This window comes from Onychostruthus taczanowskii, unplaced genomic scaffold (assembly GCF_017590055.1).
Source record: "Onychostruthus taczanowskii isolate IOZ18803 unplaced genomic scaffold, ASM1759005v1 scaffold49, whole genome shotgun sequence".
Taxonomy (NCBI): Eukaryota; Metazoa; Chordata; class Aves; order Passeriformes; family Passeridae; genus Onychostruthus; species Onychostruthus taczanowskii.
This window is the reverse complement of record NW_024502458.1, coordinates 4,511,893-4,524,738: the sequence shown is the minus strand read 5'-3', so window position 1 is coordinate 4,524,738 and position 12,846 is coordinate 4,511,893.

Below are 12,846 nucleotides of genomic sequence, written 5' to 3'. Positions count from 1 at the left end.
TGGATAGAACAAGATGTAGCCAAACCCGAACTCAGCAGATGTGCAGCTATTAAACATTTATTCTGAAGGGAAGGGGTTGGGGTCAGCAGCAGGAAGGGGGGCAGGACACGGAGTTCCTGCTGCCGCAGGCTGCACAAGGGCTCGCTATTCCCAGGGCAGCAGCGCAAGAGGATGCTGGAGGCAGGAATAATCTCCAGAGCGGGGAAATGCTTACCGTGGGAGGAAGTCATTCACTTCCTTCGGGATGCTCCTTCTTGCCCTTTGGGCTCAGGACGAGACCTCTACAGGCAGGGCTAAAGCCAGAGGGTTGGAGGTGTATTTGTGATTTCACCTCAATGTGCTGGTGCTAAAGAGCACCCAGCCTATTCCTCATCAGAGTGTTTGAACTGAGGGTGTATGTGTCGATTCACAAGGTGAGAAAGGCAAAATCAACAAGGCAAAATCAAATAGCTCTTTTTCAGATAACAAAGGCATCACACAGAAGGGAAGTATCTTGCATATATTATGAATTTAATTGCAGAGCGAAAAAGCGAATGACGAGCAGCAATCAATACCTTACATTGAGATGTCACAATATAAAAGAGTACAGGACTGAAAAGTAACGCTAAAACTGTCCTCACATGTAAACGAGCTACTTACTGAAAAATCTAAGTTGGGAGAAAATATTGTTTTCTCCCTTTCAGTTTCACAGTTGGCGACCTGATGACCAGGATGACTTTGAAGCAATGAATACACAATTGATAGCTGTGTGAAAACAAGTTCAGTGCCCAGTAGTGTCCAAATTAAATGTAAGGAATGATTAGGAAGAAGAACAAAACATGAAGCATTGCTGTGCCCCTGTATAAATCCATACTGCATCTGACATCGTTGAACATTGGCCATGACTCGTTTCCCACCCTGAAATGATGTGATACTGGGAAAAGTAGAAAGAAGGATTCAAATTATGGAATAGCTTCATATAAAGGATGACAGTAAGGAGTAGAAGTCCTCAGTGTAAATAGCAGGAAAGGCTTTGAGCTCCTGCCAAATCACAGCTGGCACAGAGATGCTGAATAGATTCAAGGCTTCTCTCTGTCCTGCAGTGCTGGTATGGGGTGCCATTAAAAGCAGCAGGTTCAAGCCAAGCCAAGTGGGTACTTCTGGGTTTTGTCATACCTGTACTGTGGAAATCTCTGCACCTGAACACATCATTTGTGTTTTTGGTCATGTATTGAGAGATTCATATTGGAGATATTGGACAGATGCACAGACTAAACAACTGTCCAAGCCACCAATGCTGCTGCTGCAATGTTTCAGCTAAGTGCAGCAGTGAAAGCATACCTAACCTAAACCATGCATATACAGTCTCAAGAGAAACTAATGAGCCTGTTTTATTCTATGCTGTGTTTCCAGCAGAGTTATAAACAGCATCTGACATCTGAGCGATGACAGGCATTGCTCTGCAGAGATTAATGTACAGCAACTGAAAGGCAAGGCCATTATGCCTCTGCTTCTGCTGATTCACGAGAGGAAACAACATTCCTGCAAGTCCCTTTTTGGGATACCACTCACCATCAGCCCACATTAACCCCTGTGTGCTATGCTCCTGTAGTTAGATGGAGTATTTTGGCAAAAGATTGGCTCCTCTGAGGTCAGCGGTGACACTCTGGGAGCACTCCCAGGGGCTGCGTGTTGTGCTGCTTAGGCACAGCAGACTGCCAAAGCAGGAGGAAGAAAACTGCTGTGCCAGAGTAAGAGACAGACTGAATGAAGGCAGTGCTTCCATCCCCTTGGAGAAGGGGAAGGGTAGATCCCAGAGAGATCACAGAGCCACTCCTGTCAGATGGACAAGTGGTTGCCCACAAATAGCAGTGCTGTCATAATGCGCTCAGGACTGAGCATTTTGACTAAGTTATTTTGAGAACTGTCTTACTGCCTTGACAATGTGAACAGTCCATATTTGGATTTAATGCAGGTAAGAGATTTGCTTCATTAATAGATATATGGTGACCAGACTACTTAATTAATTAGAAGCCTTGGTGTATGGCATACGTAGTATTTGGTGACATTTTCATCAAGTAGGTTAAGGCTAAAAATAAAAATTTGACAGAGCTATGAATTTACATACTTGACTATAGAATAATTTAAAGACAATCTTAGGAGTTCTTACAAAGAAAAAAATCATTTTGTATTAATACTGTAAATAGGAAAAAAGAACTTTGGTATATAAATTACACCAGATTTCTATTCTTTTGCTGGCACATTAGTAGAGGTGCAGACATTTCAGTCTCTATGACAAACTTGCATTCATGTTGCCAAAGGCATTTTTTACCATTTTTAAACTATTGACCAATTTAAATCACTGGAATATTTTGTCATGAAAGATGTTAACTACACACATTTTAAAGTCCACTCCTTACTTTTTTTAATCCCTAGCTTTTGTGGACTGACGTCAGTCAACCCTTTTAGGACAGGCCTACAGGGCAACTAACCTTGCTTGATCATCAAAGCTGGCTAAGAAAGACCAGGCAATGCTGAAAGCAGGCTTAAATAATCCCTGTGGAAAGAGGGCTGCAGGAAAGAGTCTGGCTCTTTCTGTCCAGTTCTGGAACAAACAAGGGCACAAGGATCAGCACAGCAGAGCTGTTGTAGCATATCCTGGTCATGGAAATAGCTTTTATTTGTAGGTTCTTGTTTGAATAGACCAAATATATATTTAGAGATAAATTTAGATGGATATTATTGCTGGTTATTTCTTGGACCTGAAATTTATTTCTTCTTTATTTCTTTCCTCACTCCGAGAGAGGAAGAGTTTCTGTATAATAAGCTTTTATTGTACAAGAAAAATGTATTTTGAGCTGTAAATTGCTTGCTAGCCTAGAAGTTATGATTTAAACAGCATACATAGAATTGTCTGAGTCATCAAAATACAACTGAAGAATTATTATGAAATTTGTGGAGTATTATGAAAGATATTGTTGCAGATATGAGAAAATCTGCTAAGCTTTTCATTTCAATGAAAAAGAATGGCAGTTACTAAGTTTCTGTGGATAACAAATCCATTTCAGTGGGCATATAGCTGCATAAGCTCTTTCAAATATATTAACTGCTCTGTTGATTCATATTGTTGGAACTATTTTTGAGTATACCTGAATCAAAACCTCATCAAAAAGCATCATCAAACCTTCAGCAGTGGACATATAACATTTTGATACAGAATGATGAACAGATTCACGAATAAACACTGTCTCAGTTAGGTTCAAAATTTCTCTCTATGAAAGAATCATCACAGATAGGAAATAACAGGGTGGCACAGAAATGAAGCTGTGAGACCGCTAATGGATCCCATTTCCTTACCACCAACATTGTTGTCATATTAAATTAATGAGTAGACAAAGTATTACTTTCTTATTTATGCATTTATATGCCATAAATATTTTACAATGAGTGCTTATATGTAGATCACACAATGAAATGTTCAAAATATTTCTGCCGCATCTACTGGTGCCAAAAATTTCTGCTTGAAAAATGGAAAGACATTTACCTACAGAAACAAATTTTCTGGAGGATATTAAACTTAAAAAAAAAAAAAAAAAAAAAAGAAAATAAAAAAGAGAGAGAGAAAAGGCTCTAGGAATGACGTACTATCCATGGCAAAGCATTAAGGATTTATGTGACACTTCTCTTTACAGGCATTTTCAAGTTCTGTGGGAGAGATAAACGTTGTAATAGTTACTGTTTAGGCAATGGTTCTGGTATTTGTAGACCACATCTTTTTAAAAGTGACTCAGCCTATTCTTACTGTGGATTGAGTTTTTGATTAGGAAAGACATCAATAGAGAATTAATAAGCAGGAAAAATAGATGTTTGAGTAGGCTTTAGTCCTAAAAATTCTGCTGTCATCAGCAAGGTTTATTTTACTTTTTGCCAAGCTCCTAATTTTGCTACATGGATTTTAACAGCTTTGCTGTCATGCATATCCCAGTCTTCATAGAACAAATTTTGTTTGGCACTGTCATCCTTATTGCATGTATTCTTAAACTAACAACAATGCAAGCAGAAATTTAAGCCTGTCTTGACAAATGTGAGAGAGCTTCTGGCACTGCTGTGTCCATTGTCTGCGATAATTCTGACAGATCACGGAGCTCAGACACTGCATCACACATGCTTAAATAATGAAAAAATTCCATTGATGTAAGGATAATTCTAAATCCAGAGTATTTGGCACTACCCTTGGCTTCTATGCCTGGTCCCTGGAAGGATTCAGTGATGGGCCAAAAGGGCTTTAAATTAATTCCAGACCACCTTGATGTAAGCCTGCCTTGAATGCAGTGAGTATCTAAAAAGCTCTGCATTTGTTATTAACATATCAGCACAGAGTCACACATCTGCATGTCTGGTTTTAATTTTAAGAAGTATGTATCAAATAAATTTGTGACTACAGATGTCTCATTCACAACAGATTCCACGGCATGAAAATATTTTTAAGCTGTGTTTATTATATCATTAAGCAAACGGGAATAATGATTATTCAGACAAAAGTTGTTACCAAATGAAAGGTTTCATACTTGGAGCACAAAATTTAAAAAAAAAAAAAAATATATATATATATACTGTGAATTCAAAAGACTATTCCTGCATTTATATAGACCCTTTCAACTGTTTTATAATACTCAATAAGCACAGGAAGATATTTTCCAGGTTGAAAATTGAAGACATGCCTTAGGATTTTGAAGGGACCAGTGATAGAGGCTATCAATTTTTTGTTATGCAATTCAAAATGCATTACAACAATACAATTACCAGAAAGCCCTGGACACCTTCTTACCTCACAGTGAGCAGTGAATATGAATGGATTTGTATTTCTTTCTGTATTGCAGAAAATCACATGGGTGACAGTTACAAAATAATCTCCTTTCAAACAGAATGCTCCTTTTATCAGATTCTGTATTCTCAGTATTACCTTCAAATTCTGTATTCTCACTATTACCTTTACACAATACTCAGCATGTTATTTAGATTAGTTTCAGACAAAAATACTCTTCTTACCTCTAAAGCTAAACATTAAGTTAATTTGTTTAGGAACTTATCCAAAAAATCACTTACACAATGTAATTTGAAGTATTCCCTGGTGCTGCTTTCCTATCAATAATAACCAAGCTTCACTTGTGTATGTAGCTTGCCCTTTGATATTGTAGCTTTCTTCTAAAGTGACATCAGTATCTATTTCTAATGCAATTAAGACTCATTAATCATTTCTTCAGAATATATTCAACCTGGATTTTAAAATCCAGTTTCTGGGTTACACTCTTTAGAACATTACCAGTGGGTTTTTTTTTGACTGACTTACTTCAGTATAGCCGCACTCTTTAGAACATTACCAGTGGGTTTTTTTTTTTGATTGACTTACTTCAGTATAGCCACAGTTTTACTTAGATCTTGAACCTGTAGTTGGTACTGCCAAATTTAAAACAAATTAGGAAAGCATATAAAATATTTTTTTCTGCTTTTATTTAAAGCTGACAATTACATTATTACATCTCCAAATTCTGTGTCATAACATCTGCCTAGTGAGTTTAAAGGATTCATCTAGATACTGAGTATCACCCTCCAGCAACACATTTGTGAATGGTCTTCTGGGTTTTGGCCTAAATCTGATTAGCCAAAAAGAAGGAAAGAAATTGAAAAATAGGTCAGGAATTGACACTATAACAACTTCATTATGCACATTTGTATTTTTACAAAGTTTTTAGTAACACAGCATTGTGCAAGTGTAGTATACCAGTAAAACAACAGCAGTGCTTCATTCTTGGGAGGGCTTTACCTCTCCTTTAGCAGACTTTTGAGCATTGGTTAGAAATTGACCAACTATCTCTGGGTTCCAGCCAGAGATGAACTCATTATGCACTCACTTTTACAAAGTGAAGCGAATGTGAATTTCAGAGAATGTTTCTGAGCTCATGAAATGCCATTTCTTAATCTTCACTGCTGCATAAGCATTATCACTGTTTTAAGGTCTTTTCTTGAAACAGTTGATAACTTTTTAAACTTATATCTATCTTTGCATGTGTTCTTCCATACCTTTTCTTTCTTAATGAATAGTCTTCTAAGACTAGGCTCGGTTATGAAGGATCTGTGATGAGCATTCACAAGTACTTCAAAGTTCAAATGACATTTCTTCACCCCAAATTGTTAAGAAGCTGAAGAAACAACTATGATACTCAAAACCTACCTGAAAATTATCAGATGAAGGGGAAAAATAAATTAACAAACCTTTCAAGATAGAATTACTATTGTAGCAACAAAACCCAAGAAGGATACTAGTCTGGAAGTGCAGTGCTAAAAGAGCAGTCAAATAGATTGAGCTGCTAGAGAAATCCAGCACCATCCAGGAAATAGAGCAGAATTCCTGACAAGGACAAGGAAAAGAAAATAGTCTTTTCTGTATGTCACATGGAAAATTAAGCCTACTTGGCCAAATACATTTGGCTTTTACTTGTTCTTCTATTAATTATGGTATTTCTCTGAAGAGAAAAAAAATCACTCTGGGCAGTAAAAAAAAAAAAAAAAAAAAAAAAAAAAAAAGGGACATGAATGCATTTGTCTTCTTTCACAATTGATTACAATAGAGTCTGAAAGCCACTCTGGAGTAAAAAGACTGGCATTTCATATTCACATCCATGGGAAGAGTAGGTCTTGGTTAACCACATTCCTTGTAGAAAAGTCTCAAGATCATTGGCATGGACTTCCTGCATGTGATGTGGATGCTTGACTGACCTAATCTGTTTCTCAGCTCATTCAAGAACCTGGGCAGATTGCTAGCAAATGTGTCTGATACATAATATATTTACTTCTGGAGAGGACAGCATACCTCCTTCCCATCTCAAGTCTCTCAGACATAACTTCTAGCCAAGGAAGCAAGAGTCTGCTACAAAGACCTTGGAGAATGGGCAATTAGAAGAGCATTCAAATAATAATGTTCCTCAGACTCATCCATGAAAAAGTCTATACTTCAATAAAAGACAAAACTTGACATAACAACCAGTAGAGGAGTAAGTAATTTTCTATCACTTCTGCTTACTTCTGGTACGATGTTCCAGCTCACTCCCCTTTGTGGACTGCAATGCTCCTTTGGAAAGGATGCTCAAGAATCTCTTTCTTTATAATGGCTTTATTCTTCCTGGAAACACAGAAGCCAAAAAAACTGCCTAAGAAATAAGGGGCTGGTGAAAGCACAGACTGCTGTCCCTGCTGTGTCAAGTGAGGCTTGCAGGATTGTTCTAGATGATATATGACCCTCAATAATTGGAGTGTCAAACTTCTGGCAAAAATCTTTAGGCAGTAATCTGATAAAGGTCACCAGATGGTCAAAGATCGTGTGGATATAGTTTGAGAAGCACACAAGGTAATTCCAAATGTGGAACTGAAATGAGGCTGAAGAGTCCAGTCTTTTATGGAACACAACTAACTGCTGGGTTTTTGGAGAAGTAGCCTTGGAAAGTGCTTCTGATGTCCTGAGGGGAGCTGAAGATGTTGATCACAGGGAGAGCTTTTCCATAAACTGTATAATAACAGGCAATGGCCTGCTTTAGGGCTCTCTGGAAAACAAACAATAGGATGTTGCAGGTCTGAAAAGCTTCTCCAGTTGCCACAATGGAGCTGACACACTACTAAAGTCTCATTCAGGAATCAGAGTCCCAGGTATGGGGTTATGTCTTTGGACTTCTGCTCTTTCCCAATCTGATTGAAACAGAATGCTCAGAAGCAATTTTCTAGCTGTGTTGCTGGGATAATAAGGTGTTTTGATGTTTGGTCCTTAAGAACCCCAAAACCTAATTAACAAATGCTCCTGACAGTAGTGCTAATGATCTCAGTGGGTATAAAGAGAAAATTGCCAAGGAATATTGGCTATCAATGTAAAGGGAATGATCATCTGAGATTAGGAAACAATTGCCAAGATCAATGCACCTCTCAAGACCCCAGAGCAGAACCCAAAAAATGTACACTAAAAATTCCAGCAGTAGCCAAAACCCTCTTAGCTGTAAGAAAAAGGAAAAAGTTTCTAGGTTGGGAGCCAGCATTCCACAATATATGAAATGAGGAATCATTTTGATCCAGTAGACATTTCAACTCAATTAGTAGAAATAAGTTTGTGCTTATTGTCCCATTGTCATTATGCAGGGGGCTGACACTTGTGCCCTCCCCTGCTGCTGTCAGTAAGATTATCTGGCCTGGAGCACTGGTACAGATAAGGTCCTCAGGGTGAACAGAAACAGATCAGCTGATAAAGAGAGCATGGAACCTTTGCCCTATTCAAACAAAGTGTCTTTAGCTTACTCCTAATCATCAAGAAAGCTTTTTAAGAAGTGAGCTCTTCAAGTCCTGTAGCCTGAGCTCTTCAAGTCCTGTGGCCTGTCCCTAGGGAAAAATGAAGTGAAAAATGGGGGGAAAAAAGGTGGGGAAGGAAGAAAAACAGATGGCAGATTTCTTATCAGAAGAAAGAGCTTTTGACTCTTGGAACCTTTGTTTGCATTCCATATCTAAATATTTTACATTTGCATGTGTGAACTATTCCTGGTGATTAAGCAATTAACAATTCATGGGAAGTAACCCATTCTATTAGTTAAGGTTCACATAAGTTAAACTTCTGCGGGTCATTTTGTCACTTGATACAAACTTTTCAAGTAACTTGAAAACCTTGGTCTGACTTCACAAATATTCTCTAAACCATCATGTCAATTTATAAAAATATTTTATCTATGTTTCAACCTAAAACAAACGTAACCAAAAGTGCTTGTGGATACTGCTGTGGCAACTGGAACTTATACCACATAGTAATCAATTATATACTAATTTCACTTACATTCCAGGTCAATATAGTCCACTATAAAAACAAGGGCTTTTAGCTAGACCTCTCAGAAGCATGTTTATAGGTAATTTTGTTCAAAGCCTGAGTATAAAATATATATATATATTAAAGCAGTAGTCTTGTCTATCCTCTCTAAGACCTTTTTACTTTGCTAGGCAATAAAGAAAAGAATCAGGCCTCTCAACTGAAAAGCTGAAAATTATCTAGTTATTTTAATTTACATGCTGGATTAATATATTTTACAGCAATTCAAGGTTTTTCTGTTCAGAAATATGCTAATGTCACCATTGGATTTGGTACAGGCCTGTTTGTGGAGGAAACCTGACTGAGGTGGTAACTAAATAGGATAAACTAAATCTCAGGATTTCAATTAACACCACAACTTTCTCATGTGCCTTTTAACAACTAAACTGTTGAGTCTGGAAAATTATCTTTCTTCTTCTAATATATCAGAAAGCACTGAAAATTTAACTAAACTTTTTCATAAAACCAGAATGCTATTTTCCTTCTTCATTCCACTCCTTTCAGAACTCACACAAAAAAATGCATCAGTCATGGGAAGGGAACATGGTAATAAATAAAAGCAAAACTTAATTTATGTGTAGATTATGTGTTCCTCACTTTCAGCATTAAAGAAAGCAAATATGCCAAGTATGTAATATTTTAATGATCAGGACTACATAAACAACTTCACAGTAAGAAATCAAGGCCAAAACTGAAGATCATAAAATCTTGTTTAGACCTGAACGTTAACAGTACCGCCTGACATGTGATGATCACTTTTTATACAAAAGAGCCTTAGAATTAACAGCAGCAATTTGAATATATGATGTAAAGAACTTCAGCTAAAGTGTGTTACTCAGCTGCTTTGGTATTGGGGTAACCCTCCTGGTACACAGATTTTTTCTAATTTTCAGACATCAAATAATGAAAGTAGTGAATAGTATTTTAAATTCCAAAGATTGCATACATTTAGAAGACCTACATTGAGGGAACTACTACTCTGCAATAAGCCCTACAATCATTAAGTACTAAATACCAAAGTGGCCAGGAATCACAAACTTTCAAACTGTTACCAAGCACACACTGGTACTAGGCAGTAATTATTATGAATTTTAGAGCCTTTGTAATTAGCAGCAGTCACAGAGAAACAGATTACAAACCAGCAACTTTTACAAATCAGTAAGTAAATAATAATAAAAAGTAATACAGGTTCATGTTCACTTCATTTGCTAATTGTATTGTTTGTTCACTATGCTTTTCTCTCTAGCAATATATTGGTGTAATACAGTATTCATGTTTAATAAACATTCTAATTGTAGTAAATACATTTTTAATGTAGCAGTAAAAAATACTCAAATAAACATAGCATAAACTGCAGTTTGTTGTAGGTCAGTGCTAGTGAATACTGTAGCAGTGAAATTTACTATGCATCGTCTATTGCTCTGGAAAAAAATATTTGAATGTTGACTAAATAAAAACATCTGTAACTCATTTCATGGTCAGTGTTACACTAGTAGTTATAAGAAAATAAGATGTATGTGTTTCATATAACTTGCAATTGATATAGTATTTTTTCCAAATGTAAATAAAATTCCATCAAGTTTGAAGTAGACAGATTTTCAGGTTACAAAAAACCCTTGAGACAGTTTTTTCCATGCTTTCATAAAATCTTACATAGTCACAGAATCATTTAGATAGGAAAGGACCCCTGAGACCTTGAAGTCCAGCCTTTGACTTATCACCACTGTGTCCACCAGACCATGGCACTGAGTGCCACGTCCAGTCATTCCTTGAACACCTCCAGGGACAGTGACTCCACCATCTCCCTGGGCAGCCCATTGCAATGTTTGACAGCCCTTTAGTGGAGAAATATTTCCAGATTCAGCTCCATTCTTACCCTCCCCTAGCACATTTTAAGACTGAGTCCTCTCATCCTGTCACTGGTTGCCGGGGAGAAGAGGCTGACCCCCACCTGGCTACAACCTCCTTTCAGGGTGTTGTAGAGAGCGATTAACAATCACAACAGGAAACATTATGGAATGGCATAAATGATATTGCAAGTGCATGACAAATAGGAACTCAGTTAATGATGTAAACTGAAACAAAGTTATTGGCTCACACAGTGAGTTTCTTAGATTAAGCATCAGTCATTGCTAGCTCGTTACTACTAATTGAGCATAAGTGCAAAGATATAATGTCAACTTCTGGGTTTCCCTAATCAGCTCTGGTAAAAGCCTACTGCTGTGTCCAGTTTGCTTCCTTTCAAGGTCCTTTCCTCAAAGGTTGTTGTAAATTCAAATACAAAAAACTCCAAAGCAATGGGAGAACCTTTCTAAATGTGTTGCTGTTGCTATTGCAGGTCAGTTGTTATCCTTTCATTGCAAGGTCCAGCAGGTGCACATGGCTGATTGTTTCTACACCATTACTTTGTATACCAGCATGCTGGTCTCATTTTAGCTATAAACAAACACATAAAATTTAATCAACAGAAGTTAATAACTTGCATTATCTAGATTTAGAATTATAAAATTTCTACAGCATACCCTTATTTTTACTTATGTAATCAGTTCAGACATGCTGTTAACAACTTTCTAGAAGATTCTACTTATTAAAAATATTAACTAACAAAAATACACATCTTGGAAATATTTAAACACATTTCCACATCTAACTCTTCCTCCTCTTACTGTAACATCATGCATTAGGATGATAAGCACTAGTTTTGCGTACAAAAATAGCTGAGTTAAATGATCCAGTCATTTATGTGTTACTTGATCTTGTGACACTGCTTTACCTCCATTTGTTTACCTTTGTCAACTAAATACATTTGCATTATTTACAAATATTGAGGGTTGTGTCGTTGTGCTGTATAGAGGTGACATAAGCAGCAACCCCATCAGAATTACAAAAGCATTTCACTTCACTCAGCGTGCAGTTTCTTATGTGGTAAATTCTGAACTGTCTTAATGGGTACTGCTTTCAATAAACTGTGGTTCGCAGAATCGGAAAGGACCCACAAGGACCAAAGTCCAGCTCCTGGCCCTGCACAAGACACCCCAGGAGTCACACCCTGTGCCTGAGAGCATTGTCCAAAAGCTTCTTGAACTCTGTCAGGCTGCTGCTGTGAGCACTGCCCTGGGGAGCTCTTCCAGTGCACAACCGCTCTCTGGGTGAGGAACCTTTTCCAGATATCCCCTGACACAACTTCATGAATGAACGGCCAACAGGACTTTCAGCTAAGATGCTAAGAGTAGGCTGATAAATTACTGAAATTTTACACAGTATTGATTACAAATGCTGAGCAATCCTATTGTATTATATGAGCAACAAAAGTGACTTTTAGCTTCAGAGGTAGACTTAAATAGAAAAGATGATTGAACCAAGTTGTTTGAAACTGGAATGCTTTCGCTGTCTGTGATGTCTTCCTGAACAACATAGAAGGCTCAGGTTATGTGTGATCAGCAACTTGCCCTTAACAAGTAAAATAAAATTAACCTAAGAAATGTAGGTGCTTAGGTTTTACAGGACAGACATAAACCACATAAATTTATAATTTTAAAACCAGACAATTTCTGTCTCCTACCACAATTTATTCCTGTCTGCTTTTTTACTCAGATGAATTCCTTCTGTGATTAGAATGACAAAATACTTCCACATTAATGAGCTAATTAGCTTAATTACATAATTTTGCTGTATTTTTAATCTCATGCGGAATCTCTAGCAGATATAATTACTAAGTCACAATTACAGGATTCTGTTACATTTTTTCCTTCTTTGGAACATGTTTTTGTTCTGGAGATTTGCTTGCATAGACTATCTTGTTAGTCCTTTGTTGCTTCGAATGCTAAAAAATAAAATTAATCTCCAAACAACAGAGAGTACCAGAAGGCTTAAAAGTCCAGATTTTTTTTATTCAAGAAGTAAGATATTTTACATATTTCCACTAGTTGTCAGATATCTGCAGCCTGATACTTCAAGTTGAAGGTTCCAGTTTT